This window comes from Staurois parvus, unplaced genomic scaffold (assembly GCF_062004578.1).
Source record: "Staurois parvus isolate SC_StPar_1 unplaced genomic scaffold, SC_StPar_1.0 ptg000691l, whole genome shotgun sequence".
Classification (NCBI taxonomy): domain Eukaryota; kingdom Metazoa; phylum Chordata; class Amphibia; order Anura; family Ranidae; genus Staurois; species Staurois parvus.
In genome coordinates this window covers 985001-995000 of record NW_028318487.1, presented here as the reverse complement: position 1 = coordinate 995000, position 10000 = coordinate 985001, and the positions used below count along the sequence as shown (strand labels likewise).

Below are 10000 nucleotides of genomic sequence, written 5' to 3'. Positions count from 1 at the left end.
TGGGGGTCATCTCATTGTTGCCCGTCCAGTGCACCTGTTGTTGATTTCATTAACACCAAAGCAGCTGAAAGTGATTAACAAAGCCCTGTGCTACTTAACTGACCAGATCAATAGCCCTGGAGTTTCATTGACTTGATACTATACTCTGAGTAAAAAGTCTTCCTTGAATTTTTTGGAGCAGGGTTCATGAAGATCAGAGAGTTGTGAGAGCTTTGCCAGGCCATGCTGTTAAATGTGACACTTGTGCTTGGGCCAAGAATAAATGGAGTGAGAATTTCACAAGTAAGGGCCAGTGGAATTGAAGAGCAACAAAGACACCGACCACGAAGGGACTTGAACCCTCAATCTTCTGATCCGAAGTCAGACGCCTTATCCATTAGGCCACGCGGTCTGCCGCAGCTCTTGCTCAACTTTGTGGCATGCGGACTAGGCCACCGGTTAAGGTTGACCTCTGACCTTTTCCAATACTCGCTTTGCTCCAGTGGATTTGCTAGACAAGATGTGAAAATTTTGACTTGGTGCCAAGGTCATGCTTTAGGAAGGTCATTTTCAAGAGGTCCTAGGTGCACAGGGTTAATACAGCCCCTTCATGTTGCTAAGTGATTCCTAGAGCCCCACGTGTAGAGGACATTTCAAGAGGAAGGACAGGGAAGTCGGCGTCTCTTGTCAGGATGGCCGAGTGGTCTAAGGCGCCAGACTCAAGAGTTCCCTCTTCACATTGTGTGTGTGTTCTGGTCTCCAAATGGAGGCGTGGGTTCAAATCCCACTTCTGACAATCGCATTTACTTTCCTCTACAACCACCGCAACCGCTCAGCTTTTCGGGGCTACCACAGAAACAACACTGCTCAAAACAAGGAAAGGAACACTTTTAAAGCACGTCACATCTCAATGGACAAACGTGGCATGCTGGATATCTGGACTTACATGCTGGAGATCATCTTCTCTGCCTCTGCCAGTGCTCATCCTGTTCCTCCTTGCACAAAGAAGCAGATACCGCTCCTGCTGATGGCTTAAGGACCTTCCACGGCCCTGTCCAGCTCTCCTAGATTAACTGCCTTTCTCCCGGAATCTCCTCCACGCTCGTGAGACTATGCTGGGAGACATAGCAACCCTGCTGGCAATGGCATGTATTGATGTGCCATGCTGGAGGAGTTAGACTGCCTGTGCAACCTCTGTAGGGTCCAGGGATCGCCTCATGCTACCAGTAGTGACACGGACGCTAGCCAAATGCAAAACTAGTGAAAAACGCTCTGAAAAATAAAAAGATGAGCAGGGAAAAAACTGTATGTCAGTGGCCTCCGCCTGTAAAACCATTTCTCTTTTGGGGGTCATCTCATTGTTGCCCGTCCAGTGCACCTGTTGTTGATTTCATTAACACCAAAGCAGCTGAAAGTGATTAACAAAGCCCTGTGCTACTTAACTGACCAGATCAATAGCCCTGGAGTTTCATTGACTTGATACTATACTCTGAGTAAAAAGTCTTCCTTGAATTTTTTGGAGCAGGGTTCATGAAGATCAGAGAGTTGTGAGAGCTTTGCCAGGCCATGCTGTTAAATGTGACACTTGTGCTTGGGCCAAGAATAAATGGAGTGAGAATTTCACAAGTAAGGGCCAGTGGAATTGAAGAGCAACCAAGACACCGACCACGAAGGGACTTGAACCCTCAATCTTCTGATCCGAAGTCAGACGCCTTATCCATTAGGCCACGCGGTCTGCCGCAGCTCTTGCTCAACTTTGTGGCATGCGGACTAGGCCACCGGTTAAGGTTGACCTCTGACCTTTTCCAATACTCGCTTTGCTCCAGTGGATTTGCTAGACAAGATGTGAAAATTTTGATTTGGTGCCAAGGTCATGCTTTAGGAAGGTCATTTGCAAGAGGTCCTAGGTGCACAGGGTTAATACAGCCCCTTCATGTTGCTAAGTGATTCCTAGAGCCCCACGTGTAGAGAACATTTCAAGAGGAAGGACAGGGAAGTTGGTGTCTCTTGTCAGGATGGCCGAGTGGTCTAAGGTGCCAGACTCAAGAGTTCCCTCTTCACATTGCGTGTGTGTTCTGGTCTCCAAATGGAGGCGTGGGTTCAAATCCCACTTCTGACAATCGCATTTACTTTCCTCTACAACCACCGCAACCGCTCAGCTTTTCGGGGCTACCACAGAAACAACACTGCTCAAAACAAGGAAAGGAACACTTTTAAAGCACGTCACATCTCAATGGACAAACGTGGCATGCTGGATATCTGGACTTACATGCTGGAGATCATCTTCTCTGCCTCTGCCAGTGCTCATCCTGTTCCTCCTTGCACAAAGAAGCAGATACCGGTCCTGCTGATGGCTTAAGGACCTTCCACGGCCCTGTCCAGCTCTCCTAGATTAACTGCCTTTCTCCCGGAATCTCCTCCACGCTCGTGAGACTATGCTGGGAGACATAGCAACCCTGCTGGCAATGGCATGTATTGATGTGCCATGCTGGAGGAGTTAGACTGCCTGTGCAACCTCTGTAGGGTCCAGGGATCGCCTCATGCTACCAGTAGTGACACGGACGCTAGCCAAATGCAAAACTAGTGAAAAACGCTCTGAAAAATAAAAAGATGAGCAGGGAAAAAACTGTATGTCAGTGGCCTCCGCCTGTAAAACCATTTCTCTTTTGGGGGTCATCTCATTGTTGCCCGTCCAGTGCACCTGTTGTTGATTTCATTAACACCAAAGCAGCTGAAAGTGATTAACAAAGCCCTGTGCTACTTAACTGACCAGATTAATAGCCCTGGAGTTTCATTGACTTGATACTATACTCTGAGTAAAAAGTCTTCCTTGAATTTTTTGGAGCAGGGTTCATGAAGATCAGAGAGTTGTGAGAGCTTTGCCAGGCCATGCTGTTAAATGTGACACTTGTGCTTGGGCCAAGAATAAATGGAGTGAGAATTTCACAAGTAAGGGCCAGTGGAATTGAAGAGCAACAAAGACACCGACCACGAAGGGACTTGAACCCTCAATCTTCTGATCCGAAGTCAGACGCCTTATCCATTAGGCCACGCGGTCTGCCGCAGCTCTTGCTCAACTTTGTGGCATGCGGACTAGGCCACCAGTTAAGGTTGACCTCTGACCTTTTCCAATACTCGCTTTGCTCCAGTGGATTTGCTAGACAAGATGTGAAAAGTTTGACTTAGTGCCAAGGTCATGCTTTAGGAAGGTCATTTGCAAGAGGTCCTAGGTGCACAGGGTTAATACAGCCCCTTCATGTTGCTAAGTGATTCCTAGAGCCCCACGTGTAGAGAACATTTCAAGAGGAAGGACAGGAAAGTCGGTGTCTCTTGTCAGGATGGCCGAGTGGTCTAAGGCGCCAGACTCAAGAGTTCCCTTCTTCACATTGCGTGTGTGTTCCGGTCTCCAAATGGAGGCGTGGGTTCAAATCCCACTTCTGACAATCACATTTACTTTCCTCTACAACCACCGCAACCGCTCAGCTTTTCGGGGCTACCACAGAAACAACACTGCTCAAAACAAGGAAAGGAACACTTTTAAAGCACGTCACATCTCAATGGACAAACGTGGCATGCTGGATATCTGGACTTACATGCTGGAGATCATCTTCTCTGCCTCTGCCAGTGCTCATCCTGTTCCTCCTTGCACAAAGAAGCAGATACCGGTCCTGCTGATGGCTTAAGGACCTTCCACGGCCCTCTCCAGCTCTCCTAGATTAACTGCCTTTCTCCCGGAATCTCCTCCACGCTCGTGAGACTATGCTGGGAGACATAGCAACCCTGCTGGCAATGGCATGTATTGATGTGCCATGCTGGAGGAGTTAGACTGCCTGTGCAACCTCTGTAGGGTCCAGGGATCGCCTCATGCTACCAGTAGTGACACGGACGCTAGCCAAATACAAAACTAGTGAAAAACGCTCTGAAAAATAAAAAGATGAGCAGGGAAAAAACTGTATGTCAGTGGCCTCCGCCTGTAAAACCATTTCTCTTTTGGGGGTCATCTCATTGTTGCCCGTCCAGTGCACCTGTTGTTGATTTCATTAACACCAAAGCAGCTGAAAGTGATTAACAAAGCCCTGTGCTACTTAACTGACCAGATCAATAGCCCTGGAGTTTCATTGACTTGATACTATACTCTGAGTAAAAAGTCTTCCTTGAATTTTTTGGAGCAGGGTTCATGAAGATCAGAGAGTTGTGAGAGCTTTGCCAGGCCATGCTGTTAAATGTGACACTTGTGCTTGGGCCAAGAATAAATGGAGTGAGAATTTCACAAGTAAGGGCCAGTGGAATTGAAGAGCAACAAAGACACCGACCACGAAGGGACTTGAACCCTCAATCTTCTGATCCGAAGTCAGACGCCTTATCCATTAGGCCACGCGGTCTGCTGCAGCTCTTGCTCAACTTTGTGGCATGCGGACTAGGCCACCGGTTAAGGTTGACCTCTGACCTTTTCCAATACTCGCTTTGCTCCAGTGGATTTGCTAGACAAGATGTGAAAAGTTTGACTTGGTGCCAAGGTCATGCTTTAGGAAGGTCATTTGCAAGAGGTCCTAGGTGCACAGGGTTAATACAGCCCCTTCATGTTGCTAAGTGATTCCTAGAGCCCCACGTGTAGAGGACATTTCAAGAGGAAGGACAGGGAAGTCGGTGTCTCTTGTCAGGATGGCCGAGTGGTCTAAGGTGCCAGACTCAAGAGTTCCCTCTTCACATTGCGTGTGTGTTCTGGTCTCCAAATGGATGCGTGGGTTCAAATCCCACTTCTGACAATCACATTTACTTTCCTCTACAACCACCGCAACCGCTCAGCTTTTCGGGGCTACCACAGAAACAACACTGCTCAAAACAAGGAAAGGAACACTTTTAAAGCACGTCACATCTCAATGGACAAACGTGGCATGCTGGATATCTGGACTTACATGCTGGAGATCATCTTCTCTGCCTCTGCCAGTGCTCATCCTGTTCCTCCTTGCACAAAGAAGCAGATACCGGTCCTGCTGATGGCTTAAGGACCTTCCACGGCCCTGTCCAGCTCTCCTAGATTAACTGCCTGTCTCCCGGAATCTCCTCCACGCTCGTGAGACTATGCTGGGAGACATAGCAACCCTGCTGGCAATGGCATGTATTGATGTGCCATGCTGGAGGAGTTAGACTGCCTGTGCAACCTCTGTAGGGTCCAGGGATCGCCTCATGCTACCAGTAGTGACACGGACGCTAGCCAAATGCAAAACTAGTGAAAAACGCTCTGAAAAATAAAAAGATGAGCAGGGAAAAAACTGTATGTCAGTGGCCTCCGCCTGTAAAACCATTTCTCTTTTGGGGGTCATCTCATTGTTGCCCGTCCAGTGCACCTGTTGTTGATTTCATTAACACCAAAGCAGCTGAAAGTGATTAACAAAGCCCTGTGCTACTTAACTGACCAGATCAATAGCCCTGGAGTTTCATTGACTTGATACTATACTCTGAGTAAAAAGTTTTCCTTGAATTTTTTGGAGCAGGGTTCATGAAGATCAGAGAGTTTTGAGAGCTTTGCCAGGCCATGCTGTTAAATGTGACACTTGTGCTTGGGCCAAGAATAAATGGAGTGAGAATTTCACAAGTAAGGGCCAGTGGAATTGAAGAGCAACAAAGACACCGACCACGAAGGGACTTGAACCCTCAATCTTCTGATCCGAAGTCAGACGCCTTATCCATTAGGCCACGCGGTCTGCCGCAGCTCTTGCTCAACTTTGTGGCATGCGGACTAGGCCACCGGTTAAGGTTGACCTCTGACCTTTTCCAATACTCGCTTTGCTCCAGTGGATTTGCTAGACAAGATGTGAAAAGTTTGACTTGGTGCCAAGGTCATGCTTTAGGAAGGTCATTTGCAAGAGGTCCTAGGTGCACAGGGTTAATACAGCCCCTTCATGTTGCTAAGTGATTCCTAGAGCCCCACGTGTAGAGGACATTTCAAGAGGAAGGACAGGGAAGTCGGTGTCTCTTGTCAGGATGGCCGAGTGGTCTAAGGCCCCAGACTCAAGAGTTCCCTCTTCACATTGCGTGTGTGTTCTGGTCTCCAAATGGAGGCGTGGGTTCAAATCCCACTTCTGACAATCACATTTACTTTCCTCTACAACCACCGCAACCGCTCAGCTTTTTGGGGCTACCACAGAAACAACACTGCTCAAAACAAGGAAAGGAACACTTTTAAAGCACGTCACATCTCAATGGACAAACGTGGCATGCTGGATATCTGGACTTACATGCTGGAGATCATCTTCTCTGCCTCTGCCAGTGCTCATCCTGTTCCTCCTTGCACAAAGAAGCAGATACCGGTCCTGCTGATGGCTTAATGACCTTCCACGGCCCTGTCCAGCTCTCCTAGATTAACTGCCTGTCTCCCGGAATCTCCTCCACGCTCGTGAGACTATGCTGGGAGACATAGCAACCCTGCTGGCAATGGCATGTATTGATGTGCCATGCTGGAGGAGTTAGACTGCCTGTGCAACCTCTGTAGGGTCCAGGGATCGCCTCATGCTACCAGTAGTGACACGGACGCTAGCCAAATGCAAAACTAGTGAAAAACGCTCTGAAAAATAAAAAGATGAGCAGGGAAAAATCTGTATGTCAGTGGCCTCCGCCTGTAAAACCATTTCTCTTTTGGGGGTCATCTCATTGTTGCCCGTCCAGTGCACCTGTTGTTGATTTCATTAACACCAAAGCAGCTGAAAGTGATTAACAAAGCCCTGTGCTACTTAACTGACCAGATCAATAGCCCTGGAGTTTCATTGACTTGATACTATACTCTGAGTAAAAAGTCTTCCTTGAATTTTTTGGAGCAGGGTTCATGAAGATCAGAGAGTTGTGAGAGCTTTGCCAGGCCATGCTGTTAAATGTGACACTTGTGCTTGGGCCAAGAATAAATGGAGTGAGAATTTCACAAGTAAGGGCCAGTGGAATTGAAGAGCAACAAAGACACCGACCACGAAGGGACTTGAACCCTCAATCTTCTGATCCGAAGTCAGACGCCTTATCCATTAGGCCACGCGGTCTGCCACAGCTCTTGCTCAACTTTGTGGCATGCGGACTAGGCCACCGGTTAAGGTTGACCTCTGACCTTTTCCAATACTCGCTTTGCTCCAGTGGATTTGCTAGACAAGATGTGAAAATTTTGACTTGGTGCCAAGGTCATGCTTTAGGAAGGTCATTTGCAAGAGGTCCTAGGTGCACAGGGTTAATACAGCCCCTTCATGTTGCTAAGTGATTCCTAGAGCCCCACGTGTAGAGGACATTTCAAGAGGAAGGACAGGGAAGTCGGTGTCTCTTGTCAGGATGGCCGAGTGGTCTAAGGCGCCAGACTCAAGAGTTCCCTCTTCACATTGTGTGTGTGTTCTGGTCTCCAAATGGAGGCGTGGGTTCAAATCCCACTTCTGACAATCACATTTACTTTCCTCTACAACCACCGCAACCGCTCAGCTTTTTGGGGCTACCACAGAAACAACACTGCTCAAAACAAGGAAAGGAACACTTTTAAAGCACGTCACATCTCAATGGACAAACGTGGCATGCTGGATATCTGGACTTACATGCTGGAGATCATCTTCTCTGCCTCTGCCAGTGCTCATCCTGTTCCTCCTTGCACAAAGAAGCAGATACCGGTCCTGCTGATGGCTTAAGGACCTTCCACGGCCCTGTCCAGCTCTCCTAGATTAACTGCCTGTCTCCCGGAATCTCCTCCACGCTCGTGAGACTATGCTGGGAGACATAGCAACCCTGCTGGCAATGGCATGTATTGATGTGCCATGCTGGAGGAGTTAGACTGCCTGTGCAACCTCTGTAGGGTCCAGGGATCGCCTCATGCTACCAGTAGTGACACGGACGCTAGCCAAATGCAAAACTAGTGAAAAACGCTCTGAAAAATAAAAAGATGAGCAGGGAAAAATCTGTATGTCAGTGGCCTCCGCCTGTAAAACCATTTCTCTTTTGGGGGTCATCTCATTGTTGCCCGTCCAGTGCACCTGTTGTTGATTTCATTAACACCAAAGCAGCTGAAAGTGATTAACAAAGCCCTGTGCTACTTAACTGACCAGATCAATAGCCCTGGAGTTTCATTGACTTGATACTATACTCTGAGTAAAAAGTCTTCCTTGAATTTTTTGGAGCAGGGTTCATGAAGATCAGAGAGTTGTGAGAGCTTTGCCAGGCCATGCTGTTAAATGTGACACTTGTGCTTGGGCCAAGAATAAATGGAGTGAGAATTTCACAAGTAAGGGCCAGTGGAATTGAAGAGCAACAAAGACACCGACCACGAAGGGACTTGAACCCTCAATCTTCTGATGCGAAGTCAGACGCCTTATCCATTAGGCAACGCGGTCTGCCGCAGCTCTTGCTCAACATTGTGGCATGCGGACTAGGCCACCGGTTAAGGTTGACCTCTGACCTTTTCCAATACTCGCTTTGCTCCAGTGGATTTGCTAGACAAGATGTGAAAAGTTTGACTTGGTGCCAAGGTCATGCTTTAGGAAGGTCATTTGCAAGAGGTCCTAGGTGCACAGGGTTAATACAGCCCCTTCATGTTGCTAAGTGATTCCTAGAGCCCCACGTGTAGAGAACATTTCAAGAGGAAGGACAGGGAAGTCGGTGTCTCTTGTCAGGATGGCCGAGTGGTCTAAGGCGCCAGACTCAAGAGTTCCCTTCTTCACATTGCGTGTGTGTTCTGATCTCCAAATGGTGGCGTGGGTTCAAATCCCACTTCTGACAATCACATTTACTTTCCTCTACAACCACCGCAACCGCTCAGCTTTTCGGGGCTACCACAGAAACAACACTGCTCAAAACAAGGAAAGGAACACTTTTAAAGCACGTCACATCTCAATGGACAAACGTGGCATGCTGGAGATCATCTTCTCTGCCTCTGCCAGTGCTCATCCTGTTCCTCCTTGCACAAAGAAGCAGATACCGGTCCTGCTGATGGCTTAAGGACCTTCCACGGCCCTGTCCAGCTCTCCTAGATTAACTGCCTGTCTCCCGGAATCTCCTCCACGCTCGTGAGACTATGCTGGGAGACATAGCAACCCTGCTGGCAATGGCATGTATTGATGTGCCATGCTGGAGGAGTTAGACTGCCTGTGCAACCTCTGTAGGGTCCAGGGATCGCCTCATGCTACCAGTAGTGACACGGACGCTAGCCAAATGCAAAACTAGTGAAAAACGCTCTGAAAAATAAAAAGATGAGCAGGGAAAAAACTGTATGTCAGTGGCCTCCGCCTGTAAAACCATTTCTCTTTTGGGGGTCATCTCATTGTTGCCCGTCCAGTGCACCTGTTGTTGATTTCATTAACACCAAAGCAGCTGAAAGTGATTAACAAAGCCCTGTGCTACTTAACTGACCAGATCAATAGCCCTGGAGTTTCATTGACTTGATACTATACTCTGAGTAAAAAGTCTTCCTTGAATTTTTTGGAGCAGGGTTCATGAAGATCAGAGAGTTGTGAGAGCTTTGCCAGGCCATGCTGTTAAATGTGACACTTGTGCTTGGGCCAAGAATAAATGGAGTGAGAATTTCACAAGTAAGGGCCAGTGGAATTGAAGAGCAACAAAGACACCGACCACGAAGGGACTTGAACCCTCAATCTTCTGATCCGAAGTCAGACGCCTTATCCATTAGGCCACGCGGTCTGCCGCAGCTCTTGCTCAACTTTGTGGCATGCGGACTAGGCCACCGGTTAAGGTTGACCTCTGACCTTTTCCAATACTCGCTTTGCTCCAGTGGATTTGCTAGACAAGATGTGAAAATTTTGACTTGGTGCCAAGGTCATGCTTTAGGAAGGTCATTTGCAAGAGGTCCTAGGTGCACAGGGTTAATACAGCCCCTTCATGTTGCTAAGTGATTCCTAGAGCCCCACGTGTAGAGGACATTTCAAGAGGAAGGACAGGGAAGTTGGTGTCTCTTGTCAGGATGGCCGAGTGGTCTAAGGCGCCAGACTCAAGAGTTCCCTCTTCACATTGCGTGTGTGTTCTGGTCTCCAAATGGAGGCGTGGGTTC

General features: G+C 48.1%; 13 non-coding genes across 13 annotated transcripts in view; 6 read left to right on the top strand and 7 right to left on the bottom strand.

The window, feature by feature from the left end:
• Positions 1 to 318: 318 nt before the first annotated feature.
• TRNAR-UCG (transfer RNA arginine (anticodon UCG)) lies at positions 319 to 391 on the bottom strand. The gene has a single exon. It is a non-coding gene; the product is annotated as a tRNA-Arg (tRNA).
• A 274-nt stretch (positions 392 to 665) lies between these two features.
• Positions 666 to 775, top strand: TRNAL-CAA (transfer RNA leucine (anticodon CAA)). The gene is made up of 2 exons: positions 666 to 703; positions 730 to 775. It is a non-coding gene; the product is annotated as a tRNA-Leu (tRNA).
• An 866-nt stretch (positions 776 to 1641) lies between these two features.
• Positions 1642 to 1714, bottom strand: TRNAR-UCG (transfer RNA arginine (anticodon UCG)). The gene has a single exon. It is a non-coding gene; the product is annotated as a tRNA-Arg (tRNA).
• Positions 1715 to 1988: 274 nt separating this feature from the next.
• On the top strand, positions 1989 to 2098 carry TRNAL-CAA (transfer RNA leucine (anticodon CAA)). The gene is made up of 2 exons: positions 1989 to 2026; positions 2053 to 2098. It is a non-coding gene; the product is annotated as a tRNA-Leu (tRNA).
• An 866-nt stretch (positions 2099 to 2964) lies between these two features.
• TRNAR-UCG (transfer RNA arginine (anticodon UCG)) lies at positions 2965 to 3037 on the bottom strand. The gene has a single exon. It is a non-coding gene; the product is annotated as a tRNA-Arg (tRNA).
• A 274-nt stretch (positions 3038 to 3311) lies between these two features.
• On the top strand, positions 3312 to 3422 carry TRNAL-CAA (transfer RNA leucine (anticodon CAA)). The gene is made up of 2 exons: positions 3312 to 3349; positions 3377 to 3422. It is a non-coding gene; the product is annotated as a tRNA-Leu (tRNA).
• An 866-nt stretch (positions 3423 to 4288) lies between these two features.
• On the bottom strand, positions 4289 to 4361 carry TRNAR-UCG (transfer RNA arginine (anticodon UCG)). The gene has a single exon. It is a non-coding gene; the product is annotated as a tRNA-Arg (tRNA).
• A 1250-nt stretch (positions 4362 to 5611) lies between these two features.
• TRNAR-UCG (transfer RNA arginine (anticodon UCG)) lies at positions 5612 to 5684 on the bottom strand. The gene has a single exon. It is a non-coding gene; the product is annotated as a tRNA-Arg (tRNA).
• A 274-nt stretch (positions 5685 to 5958) lies between these two features.
• Positions 5959 to 6068, top strand: TRNAL-CAA (transfer RNA leucine (anticodon CAA)). The gene is made up of 2 exons: positions 5959 to 5996; positions 6023 to 6068. It is a non-coding gene; the product is annotated as a tRNA-Leu (tRNA).
• Positions 6069 to 6934: 866 nt separating this feature from the next.
• On the bottom strand, positions 6935 to 7007 carry TRNAR-UCG (transfer RNA arginine (anticodon UCG)). The gene has a single exon. It is a non-coding gene; the product is annotated as a tRNA-Arg (tRNA).
• A 274-nt stretch (positions 7008 to 7281) lies between these two features.
• On the top strand, positions 7282 to 7391 carry TRNAL-CAA (transfer RNA leucine (anticodon CAA)). Its single transcript has 2 exons — positions 7282 to 7319; positions 7346 to 7391. It is a non-coding gene; the product is annotated as a tRNA-Leu (tRNA).
• Positions 7392 to 9560: 2169 nt separating this feature from the next.
• TRNAR-UCG (transfer RNA arginine (anticodon UCG)) lies at positions 9561 to 9633 on the bottom strand. The gene has a single exon. It is a non-coding gene; the product is annotated as a tRNA-Arg (tRNA).
• A 274-nt stretch (positions 9634 to 9907) lies between these two features.
• TRNAL-CAA (transfer RNA leucine (anticodon CAA)) overlaps positions 9908 to 10000 on the top strand; it is a 110-nt gene continuing 17 nt past the window's right edge. The window contains exons 1-2 of the tRNA in view: positions 9908 to 9945; positions 9972 to 10000. The exon at positions 9972 to 10000 is cut by the window's right edge and continues 17 nt beyond it. This is a non-coding gene — a tRNA (tRNA-Leu). The remainder of the gene's footprint in view (positions 9946 to 9971) is intronic.